The sequence below is a fragment of the Salvelinus alpinus genome, chromosome 6 (assembly GCF_045679555.1).
Source record: "Salvelinus alpinus chromosome 6, SLU_Salpinus.1, whole genome shotgun sequence".
Lineage (NCBI taxonomy): Eukaryota > Metazoa > Chordata > Actinopteri > Salmoniformes > Salmonidae > Salvelinus > Salvelinus alpinus.
The window spans coordinates 85,328,207-85,343,120 of NC_092091.1; the positions used below are offsets into that span (position 1 = coordinate 85,328,207).

Sequence of the window (14,914 nt, forward strand, 5' to 3'; positions counted from 1 at the left end):
ACTACACAGATAATTCGTGGCCGTGTCTAACGTTGTGTAAAGTTTTGGGGTTAGTTTTGATAGTTTGAGTGAGTACGTCGTCAACTTATTCAGACAGTTAGCTAGAATAGTTAGCCAACTAATAGCATATTAGCTAGCCATCGCTCTCTGTCAACGAAGCAACCCCTCCTCCCACCGTATGAAACACAGAGAGTAAACCAAGCTAACGTTAACTAGTCACCCATGTCTTGAATTCCCTTTAAACGACTCTGGTTACCAATATGTAAAACAATAGCGTATAAACTTACCATTAGTAGCTAATGTCAGCTAATTAAGTTTAAAGCTAGTACTATATCAATTTAGCTAGTTCCCGTCAGTCCCAACGGAGAGAAAGCGTATCCAAACGCAGAAGCCCGGTCATGGCTAGAAGGGATCGAGCTTTTGCCTCTTTACTGAATGAAAAGTGTCGAACCTCAAATTTCAAAGAAGAAAGAAAACACAAGATAGATTTAATTCGAGCTAAAAGTGGGATTCACCTCTTCGTTCGGAGTCGAGAAAATACCCGTTTGTTCCATTATACCATGTTTTCTCAGTCACTTACCTTTAAATACACGCTACGTTCTCTACTGTATTCCCGAACTGCGATCGGTCGATAATATTTTGAGCCGTGTGGTGTGTGTGTGTATATGGACCGTGGCGTGTATTCGCTCGATGTCAACGTGAAATGTGACGAACCGTCAATGCAGAAGTCGGATTTCACCCAGGCCGGACTAATCAATAGCAGAAAATGGACCGTGTTCGCAGCTCATTCTCACACCTCATTCTCGCTCTTATTTTCGATATTCAAACCTCGAAAATCCTCTGAGTACCGTGGGTCGTCAATGGATTTCTATTGCTATTATTTTTGGATTACAGTGTAGGGAATCATTTTAATAAAAATGGCCTAAAACTTTCTCAAGGCTAAATTGTGTGTTTGAGTCCGATCGTTGCTCGATTGGATTTGCCTGGTAAAATCAAACGCTATTTTCCATGCACTAGCAAGACTATAAGGGGAATTTAAATGATTTATTTACATATAGCCTGCTAGCTATTGCAGCTGCTTAACCGGTAATTGTTTTTATAAAATGTTATGCTGGTTTATAAAATTTGACCCCCAAAAAATTAAAATAAAGGAATTATTGGGGAAACACACTATTTTGTTGGGGAAACAAACTACTGCTCATCGAACATCTCATTCCAAAATCATGGGTATTAATATGGAGTTGGTCCCCCCTTTGCTGCTATAACAGCCTCCACTCTTCTGGGAAGGTTTCCACTAGATGTTGGAACATTGCTGTGGGGACTTGCTTTGATTCAGCCACAAGAGCATTAGCGAAGTTGGACACTGATGTTGGGCGATTAGGCCTGGCTTGCATTCAGTGTTCCAATTCATCCCAAAGGTGTTCGATGGGGTTGAGCTCAGGACTCTGTGCAGGCCTGTCAAGTTCTTCCACACCGATCTCGACAAACCATTTCTGTATGGACCTCGCTTTGTGGACAAATGGCATTGTCATGCTGAAATGTGAGGGGAACGGCACCTCCGTACCTTCAGGCTCTGATCAGGCCGTACACCCAAACAAGGGCACTGCGTTCATCCACCTCTGGCCTGCTCGCCTCCCTACCTCTGAGGAAGTACAGCTCCCGCTCAGCCCAGTCAAAACTGTTCGCTGCTCTGGCACCCCAATGGTGGAACAAACTCCCCCACGACGCCAGGTCAGCGGAGTCAATCACCACCTTCCGGAAACACCTGAAACACCACCTCTTTAAGGAATACCTAGGATAGGATAAAGTAATCCTTCTATCCCCCCCACCCCCCCTTTTTAAAGAGTTAGATGCACTATTGTAAAGTGGTTGTTCCACTGGATATCATAAGGTGAATGCACCAACTTGTAAGTCGCTCTGGATAAGAGCGTCTGCTAAATGACTTAAATGTAAATGTAAATGAAACAGGAAGGGCCTTCCCCAAACTGTTGCCACAAAGTTGGACGCACAGAATCTTCTAGAATGTCATTGTTATGCTGTAGCCTTAAGATTTCCCTTCACTGGAACTAAGGGGCCCGAACCATGAAGAACAGCCCCAGACCATTATTCCTACTCCACCAAACTTTACAGTTGGCACTCTGCATGTAACTACTATTTCGTTTAGTGGTGAAGCATCATCACTCCAGAGAACGCATTTCCACTGCTCCAGAGTCCATTGGCGGCAAGCTGTACACCACTCCAGCCGACGCTTGGCATTGCGCATGGTGATCTTAGGCTTGTGTGCTACTCTGCCATGGAAACCCATTTCATGAAGCTCTTGGGCTGATGTTGCTTCCAGAGGCAGTTTGGAATTCTGTAGTGAATGTTGCAACCGAGGACAGACGATTTTTACACGCTGCACGCTTCAGCACTCGGCAGTCCCATTCGGTGAGCTTGTGTGGCCTACCATTTCGCACTGAGCCGTTGTTGCTCCTAGACATTTCTACTTCACAATGACAGGACTTACAGTTGACCGGGGAAGCTCTAGCAGGGCAGAACTTTTATGAAATGACTTGTTGGAAAGGTGGCGTCCTATGGCGGTGCCACGTTGAAAGGTGGCGTCCTATGGCGGTGCCACGTTGAAAGTCACTGAGCTCTTCATAAATATTATTATTAACTCTTTCTTGAACTGCACTGTTGGTTACGGGCTTGTAAGGAAGCATTTCGCGGTAAGGTCTACACTTGTTGTATTTGGCGCATGTGACTAATAAAGTTTCATTTGATTTGAATTTATTGATTGTATTATGCATTACTTATACAGAAATGTAAAACATTTCAATAGAGACTTTTCAGGACAGCATTATGTAATATAGTGCTATATAATAGATATATATATATTAATATATAATAATGTACAGTAATACAGTGGGTAATATAGCCTAAATCGATATACAGTAGATATGTACAGTAACATAGTGGGTAATATAGCCTAAATCGATATACAGTAGATATGTACAGTAACATAGTGGGTAATATAGCCTAAATCGATATACTGTAGTAATGTACAGTAATATAGTGGGTAATATAGCCTAAATCGATATACAGTAGCAATACACAATAATATAGTGGGTAATATAGCCTAAATCGATATACTGTAGCAATACACAGTAATATAGTGGGTAATATAGCCTAAATCGATATACAGTAGCAATACACAGTAATATAGTGGGTAATATAGCCTAAATCGATATACAGTAGCAATACACAATAATATAGTGGGTAATATAGCCTAAATCGATATACTGTAGCAATACACAGTAATATAGTGGGTAATATAGCCTAAATCGATATACAGTAGCAATACACAGTAATATAGTGGGTAATATAGCCTAAATCGATATACAGTAGCAATACACAATAATATAGTGGGTAATATAGCCTAAATCGATATACTGTAGCAATACACAGTAATATAGTGGGTAATATAGCCTACATCAATCTACTGAAGATATGTACAGTAAAATAGTAGTTATTGTAGGCTACATCAAAATACTGTAGTAATGTACAGTAATATAGTGGGTAATATAGCCTACATCAATATACTGTAGTAATGTACAGTAATATAGTGGGTAATATATCCTACATCAATATACAGTAATATAGTGGGTAATATAGCCTACATCAATATACTGTAATATAGTGGGTAATATAGCCTTCATCAATATACCGTAATATAGTGGGTAATATAGCCTTCATCAATATACAGTAATATAGTGGGTAATATAGCCTACATCAATATACAGTAATATAGTGGGTAATATAGCGTACATCAATGTACAGTAATATAGTGGGTAATATAGCCTAAATCGATATACTGTAGCAATATACAGTAATATAGTGGGTAATATAGCCTACATCAATATACAGTAATATAGTGGGTAATATATCCTACATCAATATACAGTAATATAGTGGGTAATATAGCCTACATCAATATACTGTAGTAATGTACAGTAATACAGTGGGTAATATAGCCTACATCAATATACAGTAATATAGTGGGTAATATAGCCTACATCAATACACAATAATATAGTGGGTAATATATCCTATATCAATATACTGTAACACTATACAGTAATATAGTGGGTAATATAGCCTACATCAATATACAGTAATATAGTGGGTAATATATCCTACATCAATATACAGTAATATAGTGGGTAATATAGCCTACATCAATATACTGTAGTAATGTACAGTAATATAGTGGGTAATATAGCCTACATCAATACACAATAATATAGTGGGTAATATGGCCTACATCAAAATACTGTAGTAATGTACAGTAATATAGTGGGTAATATAGCCTACATCAATATACTGTAGTAATGTACAGTAATATAGTGGGTAATATAGCCTACATCAATACACAGTAATATAGTGGGTAATATAGCCTACATCAATATATGGTAATAGGGTGGGTAATATATCCTACATCAATATGCAGTGTAGACTATGTACTGTATGTATCTATGTAAACATTTATTGTTCTGATTTGTTCAGGAATACATTCCATTAAATATTTAAATATTCCTATGTGAATTCCTTGAATTTTCCATAACACTGCGAGACTCCCCATCACACCCCTGCTAACCCCTGATCATACGCATATTGGGAGTGTGTATATGTGTGTGTGTGTGTGTGTGTGTGTGTGTGTGTGTGTGTGTGTGTGTGTGTGTGTGTGTGTGTGTGTGTGTGTGTGTGTGTGTGTGTGTGTGTGTGTGTGTGTGTGTGTGTGTGTGTGTGTATGTCAGGATGGGTTGTGTGAAACCCACACAGACACACATCTCACCTCCTTGTTCCTCTTTGGGTTTGTCTTCTTATTTCACATACATCCCCCTCTCTCCACACACACACACACACACACGCACACGCAGACACAGACGACACAGACGACACAGACGACACAGACACACATACACACACACACACACGCACAAAACACAGAAACACACACACAGTAATGTGCTGTGGCAGCCTGCGTCCGTAGACAGGCGTGAAGGATCAAGTCTTCACCCAGTGTACTACCGATATTCATAAGATGAGGCTGCAGAGGAGAGGGGGAGAGAGGAGAGAGAAAGGGAGAGAGAGAGATAGGGGAGAGAGAGGAGGGGAGAGAGAAAGGGGGAGAGAGAAATGGGGAGAGAGAGAGATTGTGGACGAGAGGAGGGGAGAGAGAGGAAGAGGAGACAGGAGAGAGAGAAATGGGGAGAGAGAGAGATTGGGGACGAGGGGTGGGGAGAGAAAGGAGAAGAGAGAGAAAGGGGAGAGAGAGGATGGGACTAGAGGAAGAGGAGACAGGAGAGAGAGAAAGGGGAGAGAGAGGAGGGGGACTAGAGGAAGAGGAGACAGGAGAGAGAGAAAGGAGAAGAGAGAGAAAGGGGAGAGAGAGGAGGGGACTAGAGGAAGAGGAGACAGGAGAGAGAGAAAGGAGGAGAGAGAGAAAGGGGAGAGAGAGGAGGGGACTAGAGGAAGAGGAGACAGGAGAGAGAGAAAGGAGGAGAGAGAGAAAGGGGAGAGAGAGGAGGGGACTAGAGGAAGAGGAGACAGGAGAGAGAGAAAGCGTGGACAGAGGGAAGAGAGAGATCAGTGAGAGGGGTGTGATGGGGAGTCTCGTGGGTATTTGGGGTGTAGGGTGGTGGGGCAAGGGGGATTGGTAAGTGGGTTAGAGGTAGAGGACTAGAATGATATGGGGTTGGGGGTGGAGTGTCATAGGGCTCTGGGGGGATGGGAATAGAGATGGATGTGGTGGGGGGAGGGGAGGGGGCGGAGGGAGGGAGAAGAGGGGTCTGTTGACGTCCTCTACCATTGGCTTGTTCAAACGGTGGGGGAGGGGCAGACACTACCATGTCCTCACCAGCTGTAGAGAGAGGGAGAGGAGAGAAACAAAGAGAGGAGAGAGAGAGGAGAAGAAAGAGAGAGGGGAGAGAGAGAAGAGAGGAGAGGAAACAGAGAGAGGAGAGAAGGGAGGAGAAGAAAGAGAGAGGGGAGAGAGAGAAGAGAGGAGAGAAACAGAGAGAGGAGAGAGAAGAGAGGAGAGGAAACAGAGAGGGGAGAGAGAGAAGAGAGGAGAGGAAACAGAGAGGGGAGAGAGAGAAGAGAGGAGAGGAAACAGAGAGGGGAGAGAGAGAAGAGAGGAGAGGAAACAGAGAGAGGAGAGAAGGGAGGAGAAGAAAGAGAGAGGGGAGAGAGAGAAGAGAGGAGAGGAAACAGAGAGGAGAGAAGGGAGGAGAAGAAAGAGAGAGGGGAGAGAGAGAAGAGAGGAGAGGAAACAGAGAGAGGAGAGAAGAGAGGAGAAAAAAGAGAGAGGGGAGAGAAAGAAGAGAGGAGAGAAACAGAGAGAGGAGAGAGAAGAGAGGAGAAGAAAGAGAGAGGGGAGAGAGAGAAGAGAGGAGAGGAAACAGAGAGAGGAGAGAAGGGAGGAGAAGAAAGAGAGAGGGGAGAGAGAGAAGAGAGGAGAGAAACAGAGAGAGGAGAGAGAAGAGAGGAGAGGAAACAGAGAGGGGAGAGAGAGAAGAGAGGAGAGGAAACAGAGAGGGGAGAGAGAGAAGAGAGGAGAGGAAACAGAGAGGGGAGAGAGAGAAGAGAGGAGAGGAAACAGAGAGAGGAGAGAAGGGAGGAGAAGAAAGAGAGAGGGGAGAGAGAGACGAGAGGAGAGGAAACAGAGAGGAGAGAAGGGAGGAGAAGAAAGAGAGAGGGGAGAGAGAGAAGAGAGGAGAGGAAACAGAGAGAGGAGAGAAGAGAGGAGAAGAAAGAGAGAGGGGAGAGAGAGAAGAGAGGAGAGGAAACAGAGAGAGGAGAGAAGAGAGGAGAAAAAAGAGAGAGGGGAGAGAAAGAAGAGAGGAGAGAAACAGAGAGAGGAGAGAGAAGAGAGGAGAAGAAAGAGAGAGAGGAGAGAGAGAAGAGAGGAGAGAAACAGAGAGGAGAGAGAAGAGAGGAGAAGAAAGAGAGAGAGGAGAGAGAGAAGAGAGGAGAGGAAACAGAGAGAGGAATGAGAGAAGAGAGAGCCAACCAAGAGTTCACAAAATTGGTCAAACACCAAATTGAGACTCTGGATTTTGCAAAAATATCCTGAGTGTACAACGTAAAACACCAAATAATGCACGCAGAGCAGAATTAGGCCGATACCCGCTAATTATCAAAATCCAGAAAAGAGACGTTAAATTCTACAACCACCTAAAAGGAAGCGATTCCCAAACCTTCCATAACAAAGCCATCACCTACAGAGAGGAAAGGGGAGATACCTAGTCAGTTGTACAACAGAATGTCTTCAACTGAAATGTGTGAGATGAACCTGGAGAAGAGTCCCCTAAGCAATCTGGTCCTGGGGCTCTGTTCACAAACACAAACGGACCCCACAGAGCCCCAAGACAGCAACACAATTAGACCAAACCAAATCATAAAGATAATTATTTTACACATTGGAATTGACAAAAAAAAAGAGCAAACTAGAATGCTATTTGGCCCTAAACAGAGACTACACAGTGAAGGAATACCTGACCACTGGTACTGACCCAAAAGGAAGGAAAGCTTTGACTATGTAAAGACACAGTGAGCATAGCCTTGCTATTGAGAAAGGCAGAACAGGCTCTCAAGAGAAGACAGTCCCACCTGATGTTCTGTTCAACAGTCCAGATCTAGTCCCACCTGATGTTCTGTTCAACAGTCCAGATCTAGTCCCACCTGATGTTCTGTTCAACAGTCCAGATCTAGTCCCACCTGATGTTCTGTTCAACAGTCCAGATCTAGTCCCACATGATGTTCTGTTCAACAGTCCAGATCTAGTCCCACCTGATGTTCTGTTCAACAGTTCAGATCTAGTCCCACCTGATGTTCTGTTCAACAGTCCAGATCTAGTCCCACCTGATGTTCTGTTCAACAGTTCAGATCTAGTCCCACATGATGTTCTGTTCAACAGTCCAGATCTAGTCCCACCTGATGTTCTGTTCAGTCATTACAGTCCAGATCTAGTCCCACCTGATGTTCTGTTCAACAGTCCAGATCTAGTCCCACCTGATGTTCTGTTCAACAGTCCAGATCTAGTCCCACATGATGTTCTGTTCAACAGTCCAGATCTAGTCCCACCTGATGTTCTGTTCAACAGTCCAGATCTAGTCCCACCTGATGTTCTGTTCAACAGTCCAGATCTAGTCCCACCTGATGTTCTGTTCAACAGTTCAGATCTAGTCCCACATGATGTTCTGTTCAACAGTCCAGATCTAGTCCCACCTGATGTTCTGTTCAGTCATTACAGTCCAGATCTAGTCCACCTGATGTTCTGTTCAGTCATTACAGTCCAGATCTAGTCCACCTGATGTTCTGTTCAGTCATTACAGTCCAGATCTAGTCCACCTGATGTTCTGTTCAGTCATTACAGTCCAGATCTAGTCCCACCTGATGTTCTGTTCAGTCATTACAGTCCAGATCTAGTCCACCTGATGTTCTGTTCAGTCATTACAGTCCAGATCTAGTCCACCTGATGTTCTGTTCAGTCATTACAGTCCAGATCTAGTCCACCTGATGTTCTGTTCAGTCATTACAGTCCAGATCTAGTCCACCTGATGTTCTGTTCAGTCATTACAGTCCAGATCTAGTCCCACCTGATGTTCTGTTCAGTCATTACAGTCCAGATCTAGTCCACCTGATGTTCTGTTCAGTCATTACAGTCCAGATCTAGTCCACCTGATGTTCTGTTCAGTCATTACAGTCCAGATCTAGTCCCACCTGATGTTCTGTTCAGTCATTACAGTCCAGATCTAGTCCACCTGATGTTCTGTTCAGTCATAACAGTCCAGATCTAGTCCACCTGATGTTCTGTTCAGTCATTACAGTCCAGATCTAGTCCCACCTGATGTTCTGTTCAACAGTTCAGATCTAGTCCCACCTGATGTTCTGTTCAGTCATTACAGTCCAGATCTAGTCCACCTGATGTTCTGTTCAGTCATAACAGTCCAGATCTAGTCCCACCTGATGTTCTGTTCAACAGTCCAGATCTAGTCCCAACTGATGTTCTGTTCAGTCATTACAGTCCAGATCTAGTCCACCTGATGTTCTGTTCAGTCATAACAGTCCAGATCTAGTCCCACCTGATGTTCTGTTCAGTCATAACAGTCCAGATCTAGTCCCACCTGATGTTCTGTTCAACAGTTCAGATCTAGTCCCACCTGATGTTCTGTTCAGTCATTACAGTCCAGATCTAGTCCACCTGATGTTCTGTTCAGTCATAACAGTCCAGATCTAGTCCCACCTGATGTTCTGTTCAGTCATAACAGTCCAGATCTAGTCCCACCTGATGTTCTGTTCAACAGTCCAGATCTAGTCCCACCTGATGTTCTGTTCAGTCATTACAGTCCAGATCTAGTCCACCTGATGTTCTGTTCAGTCATAACAGTCCAGATCTAGTCCCACCTGATGTTCTGTTCAACAGTTCAGATCTAGTCCCACCTGATGGTCTGTTCAGTCATTACAGTCCAGATCTAGTCCACCTGATGTTCTGTTCAGTCATAACAGTCCAGATCTAGTCCCACCTGATGTTCTGTTCAACAGTCCAGATCTAGTCCCACCTGATGTTCTGTTCAGTCATAACAGTCCAGATCTAGTCCCACCTGATGTTCTGTTCAACAGTCCAGATCTAGTCCCACCTGATGTTCTGTTCAACAGTCCAGATCTAGTCCCACCTGATGTTCTGTTCAACAGTCCAGATCTAGTCCCACCTGATGTTCTGTTCAGTCATTACAGTCCAGATCTAGTCCACCTGATGTTCTGTTCAGTCATAACAGTCCAGATCTAGTCCCACCTGATGTTCTGTTCAGTCATAACAGTCCAGATCTAGTCCCACCTGATGTTCTGTTCAACAGTCCAGATCTAGTCTCACCTGATGTTCTGTTCAGTCATTACAGTCCAGATCTAGTCCACCTGATGTTCTGTTCAGTCATAACAGTCCAGATCTAGTCCCACCTGATGTTCTGTTCAGTCATAACAGTCCAGATCTAGTCCCACCTGATGTTCTGTTCAACAGTCCAGATCTAGTCCCACCTGATGTTCTGTTCAGTCATTACAGTCCAGATCTATTCCCACCTGATGTTCTGTTCAACAGTCCAGATCTAGTCCCACCTGATGTTCTGTTCAGTCATTACAGTCCAGATCTAGTCCCACCTGATGTTCTGTTCAACAGTCCAGATCTAGTCCCACCTGATGTTCTGTTCAGTCATTACAGTCCAGATCTAGTCCCACCTGATGTTCTGTTCAACAGTCCAGATCTAGTCCCACCTGATGTTCTGTTCAGTCATAACAGTCCAGATCTAGTCCCACCTGATGTTCTGTTCAACAGTCCAGATCTAGTCCCACCTGATGTTCTGTTCAACAGTCCAGATCTAGTCCCACCTGATGTTCTGTTCAACAGTCCAGATCTAGTCTCACCTGATGTTCTGTTCAGTCATAACAGTCCAGATCTAGTCCCACCTGATGTTCTGTTCAGTCATAACAGTCCAGATCTAGTCCCACCTGATGTTCTGTTCAGTCATAACAGTCCAGATCTAGTCCCACCTGATGTTCTGTTCAGTCATAACAGTCCAGATCTAGTCCAACCTGATGTTCTGTTCAGTCATAACAGTCCAGATCTAGTCCCACCTGATGTTCTGTTCAGTCATAACAGTCCAGATCTAGTCCCACCTGATGTTCTGTTCAGTCATAACAGTCCAGATCTAGTCCCACCTGATGTTCTGTTCAACAGTCCAGATCTAGTCCCACCTGATGTTCTGTTCAACAGTCCAGATCTAGTCCCACCTGATGTTCTGTTCAACAGTCCAGATCTAGTCTCACCTGATGTTCTGTTCAGTCATAACAGTCCAGATCTAGTCCCACCTGATGTTCTGTTCAACAGTCCAGATCTAGTCCCACCTGATGTTCTGTTCAACAGTCCAGATCTAGTCCCACCTGATGTTCTGTTCAGTCATTACAGTCCAGATCTAGTCCCACCTGATGTTCTGTTCAACAGTCCAGATCTAGTCTCACCTGATGTTCTGTTCAGTCATTACAGTCCAGATCTAGTCCCACCTGATGTTCTGTTCAACAGTCCAGATCTAGTCCCACCTGATGTTCTGTTCAACAGTCCAGATCTAGTCTCACCTGATGTTCTGTTCAGTCATAACAGTCCAGATCTAGACCCACCTGATGTTCTGTTCAGTCATTACAGTCCAGATCTAGTCCCACCTGATGTTCTGTTCAACAGTCCAGATCTAGTCCCACCTGATGTTCTGTTCAGTCATTACAGTCCAGATCTAGTCCCACCTGATGTTCTGTTCAGTCATAACAGTCCAGATCTAGTCCCACCTGATGTTCTGTTCAGTCATAACAGTCCAGATCTAGTCTCACCTGATGTTCTGTTCAGTCATTACAGTCCAGATCTAGTCCACCTGATGTTCTGTTCAGTCATAACAGTCCAGATCTAGTCCCACCTGATGTTCTGTTCAGTCATTACAGTCCAGATCTAGTCCCACCTGATGTTCTGTTCAACAGTCCAGATCTAGTCCCACCTGATGTTCTGTTCAGTCATTACAGTTCAGATCTAGTCCCACCTGATGTTCTGTTCAACAGTCCAGATCTAGTCCCACCTGATGTTCTGTTCAGTCATTACAGTTCAGATCTAGTCCCACCTGATGTTCTGTTCAGTCATTACAGTCCAGATCTAGTCCCACCTGATGTTCTGTTCAGTCATTACAGTCCAGATCTAGTCCCACCTGATGTTCTGTTCAGTCATTACAGTCCAGATCTAGTCCCACCTGATGTTCTGTTCAACAGTCCAGATCTAGTCCCACCTGATGTTCTGTTCAGTCATTACAGTCCAGATCTAGTCCACCTGATGTTCTGTTCAGTCATTACAGTCCAGATCTAGTCCCACCTGATGTTCTGTTCAGTCATAACAGTCCAGATCTAGTCCCACCTGATGTTCTGTTCAACAGTCCAGATCTAGTCCCACCTGATGTTCTGTTCAGTCATAACAGTCCAGATCTAGTCCCACCTGATGTTCTGTTCAGTCATTACAGTTCAGATCTAGTCCCACCTGATGTTCTGTTCAACAGTCCAGATCTAGTCCCACCTGATGTTCTGTTCAGTCATTACAGTTCAGATCTAGTCCCACCTGATGTTCTGTTCAGTCATTACAGTCCAGATCTAGTCCCACCTGATGTTCTGTTCAGTCATTACAGTCCAGATCTAGTCCCACCTGATGTTCTGTTCAGTCATTACAGTCCAGATCTAGTCCCACCTGATGTTCTGTTCAACAGTCCAGATCTAGTCCCACCTGATGTTCTGTTCAGTCATTACAGTCCAGATCTAGTCCCACCTGATGTTCTGTTCAGTCATAACAGTCCAGATCTAGTCACACCTGATGTTCTGTTCAACAGTCCAGATCTAGTCCCACCTGATGTTCTGTTCAACAGTCCAGATCTAGTCCCACCTGATGTTCTGTTCAACAGCCCAGATCTAGTCCCACCTGATGTTCTGTTCAGTCATTAATGTCCAGATCTAGTCCACCTGATGTTCTGTTCAGTCATAACAGTCCAGATCTAGTCCCACCTGATGTTCTGTTCAACAGTTCAGATCTAGTCCCACCTGATGGTCTGTTCAGTCATTACAGTCCAGATCTAGTCCACCTGATGTTCTGTTCAGTCATAACAGTCCAGATCTAGTCCCACCTGATGTTCTGTTCAACAGTCCAGATCTAGTCCCACCTGATGTTCTGTTCAACAGTCCAGATCTAGTCCCACCTGATGTTCTGTTCAGTCATAACAGTCCAGATCTAGTCCCACCTGATGTTCTGTTCAACAGTCCAGATCTAGTCCCACCTGATGTTCTGTTCAACAGTCCAGATCTAGTCCCACCTGATGTTCTGTTCAACAGTCCAGATCTAGTCCCACCTGATGTTCTGTTCAGTCATTACAGTCCAGATCTAGTCCACCTGATGTTCTGTTCAGTCATAACAGTCCAGATCTAGTCTCACCTGATGTTCTGTTCAGTCATTACAGTCCAGATCTAGTCCACCTGATGTTCTGTTCAGTCATAACAGTCCAGATCTAGTCCCACCTGATGTTCTGTTCAACAGTCCAGATCTAGTCCCACCTGATGTTCTGTTCAGTCATTACAGTCCAGATCTAGTCCCACCTGATGTTCTGTTCAACAGTCCAGATCTAGTCCCACCTGATGTTCTGTTCAGTCATTACAGTCCAGATCTAGTCCCACCTGATGTTCTGTTCAACAGTCCAGATCTAGTCCCACCTGATGTTCTGTTCAACAGTCCAGATCTAGTCCCACCTGATGTTCTGTTCAACAGTCCAGATCTAGTCCCACCTGATGTTCTGTTCAACAGTCCAGATCTAGTCTCACCTGATGTTCTGTTCAGTCATAACAGTCCAGATCTAGTCCCACCTGATGTTCTGTTCAGTCATAACAGTCCAGATCTAGTCCCACCTGATGTTCTGTTCAGTCATAACAGTCCAGATCTAGTCCCACCTGATGTTCTGTTCAGTCATAACAGTCCAGATCTAGTCCCACCTGATGTTCTGTTCAGTCATAACAGTCCAGATCTAGTCCACCTGATGTTCTGTTCAGTCATAACAGTCCAGATCTAGTCCCACCTGATGTTCTGTTCAGTCATAACAGTCCAGATCTAGTCCCACCTGATGTTCTGTTCAACAGTCCAGATCTAGTCCCACCTGATGTTCTGTTCAACAGTCCAGATCTAGTCCACCTGATGTTCTGTTCAGTCATAACAGTCCAGATCTAGTCCCACCTGATGTTCTGTTCAGTCATAACAGTCCAGATCTAGTCCCACCTGATGTTCTGTTCAACAGTCCAGATCTAGTCCCACCTGATGTTCTGTTCAGTCATAACAGTCCAGATCTAGTCCCACCTGATGTTCTGTTCAGTCATAACAGTCCAGATCTAGTCCCACCTGATGTTCTGTTCAACAGTCCAGATCTAGTCCCACCTGATGTTCTGTTCAGTCATAACAGTCCAGATCTAGTCCCACCTGATGTTCTGTTCAACAGTCCAGATCTAGTCTCACCTGATGTTCTGTTCAGTCATTACAGTCCAGATCTAGTCCACCTGATGTTCTGTTCAGTCATAACAGTCCAGATCTAGTCCCACCTGATGTTCTGTTCAACAGTCCAGATCTAGTCTCACCTGATGTTCTGTTCAGTCATAACAGTCCAGATCTAGACCCACCTGATGTTCTGTTCAGTCATTACAGTCCAGATCTAGTCCCACCTGATGTTCTGTTCAACAGTCCAGATCTAGTCCCACCTGATGTTCTGTTCAACAGTCCAGATCTAGTCCCACCTGATGTTCTGTTCAGTCATAACAGTCCAGATCTAGTCCCACCTGATGTTCTGTTCAGTCATTTCAGTCCAGATCTAGTCCCACCTGATGTTCTGTTCAACAGTCCAGATCTAGTCCCACCTGATGTTCTGTTCAGTCATTACAGTCCAGATCTAGTCCCACCTGATGTTCTGTTCAACAGTCCAGATCTAGTCCCACCTGATGTTCTGTTCAACAGTCCAGATCTAGTCCCACCTGATGTTCTGTTCAACAGTCCAGATCTAGTCCCACCTGATGTTCTGTTCAACAGTCCAGATCTAGTCCCACCTGATGTTCTGTTCAACAGTCCAGATCTAGTCTCACCTGATGTTCTGTTCAGTCATAACAGTCCAGATCTAGTCCCACCTGATGTTCTGTTCAGTCATAACAGTCCAGATCTAGTCCCACCTGATGTTCTGTTCAGTCATTACAGTCCAGCTCTAGTCCCACCTGATGTTCTGTTCAGTCATAACAGTCCAGATCTAGTCCCACCTGATGTTCTGTTCAACAGTCC

The 14,914-nt window shown here is 44.3% G+C and overlaps 2 protein-coding genes across 3 annotated transcripts in view; one reads left to right on the forward strand and one right to left on the reverse strand.

The window, feature by feature from the left end:
- The window catches only part of LOC139577725 (uncharacterized), a 33,287-nt gene extending 32,567 nt beyond the window's left edge, over nt 1-720 (reverse strand). The window contains exon 1 of one of the 2 annotated variants that reach the window (XM_071404909.1): nt 288-554. The gene's annotated coding sequence lies outside the window, so the exon portion shown is untranslated. Of the gene's footprint in view, nt 1-287; nt 555-580 lie in introns of those variants that run through there. The other variant, XM_071404908.1, reaches the window with a different exon arrangement.
- LOC139579781 (scavenger receptor cysteine-rich type 1 protein M130-like) overlaps nt 1-14,914 on the forward strand; it is a 524,366-nt gene that overhangs the window by 171,698 nt on the left and 337,754 nt on the right. The window lies entirely within an intron of this gene.